Genomic DNA, 880 nt, shown 5'->3' with positions numbered 1-880 from the left:
TAGAGCAGATGGCAACGGTTCAAAGAGTGAGTGTGCTGGATGTGAGGGGTCCTGAGTGAGTGTGCTGGATGTGAGGGGTCCTGAGTGTGTGTGCTGGATGTGAGGGGTCCAGAGTGAGTGAGTGTGCTGGATGTGAGTGGTCCAGAGTGAGTGTGCTGGATGTGAGGGGTCCAGAGTGAGTGAGTGTGCTGGATGTGAGTGGTCCAGAGTGAGTGTGCTGGATGTGAGGGGTCCTGAGAGAGGGAGTGTGCTGGATGTGAGGGGTCCTGAGTGAGGGAGTGTGCTGGATGTGAGGGGTCCTGAGTGAGTGTGTGTGCTGGATGTGAGGGGTCCTGAGAGAGGGAGTGTGCTGGATGTGAGGGGTCCAGAGTGAGTGTGCTGGATGTGAGGGGTCCAGAGTGAGTGTGCTGGATGTGAGGGGTCCAGAGTGTGTGTGCTGGATGTGAGGGGTCCTGAGTGCGTGTGCTGTATGTGAGGGGTCTTGAGTCTTTGCCCTTTTGCACACTCTGGAGGAGTACAGGTCTTGGGGAGAGTTGTGCCAATGATTCCCTCAGCAGTCCAGACTCCCCTCTGTAGTCTCCTGAGGTCAGATTGGGTGGCTGAGCTGAACCAAACAGTCACTGAGGTGCAGAGGATGGATTCGATGATGGCAGTGTAGAACTGTTTCAGCAGATCCTGTGGCAGGTTGAACTTCTTCAGCTGACGAAGGAAGTACAACCTCTGCTGAGCCTTTTTCACAACGGAGTCAATGTGAATGTCCCACTTCAGGTCCTGGGAGATTGTGGTTCCCAGGAATCTGAATGACTCCACTGCTGTGACAATGCTGTCCATGATGGTTAGTGGGGGGAGAGCAGGGGGTTTTCTCCTGAAGTCCACTATC

Source organism: Tachysurus fulvidraco, chromosome 12 (assembly GCF_022655615.1).
Source record: "Tachysurus fulvidraco isolate hzauxx_2018 chromosome 12, HZAU_PFXX_2.0, whole genome shotgun sequence".
Classification (NCBI taxonomy): Eukaryota; Metazoa; Chordata; class Actinopteri; order Siluriformes; family Bagridae; genus Tachysurus; species Tachysurus fulvidraco.
This window is presented reverse-complemented; position numbering follows the sequence as displayed.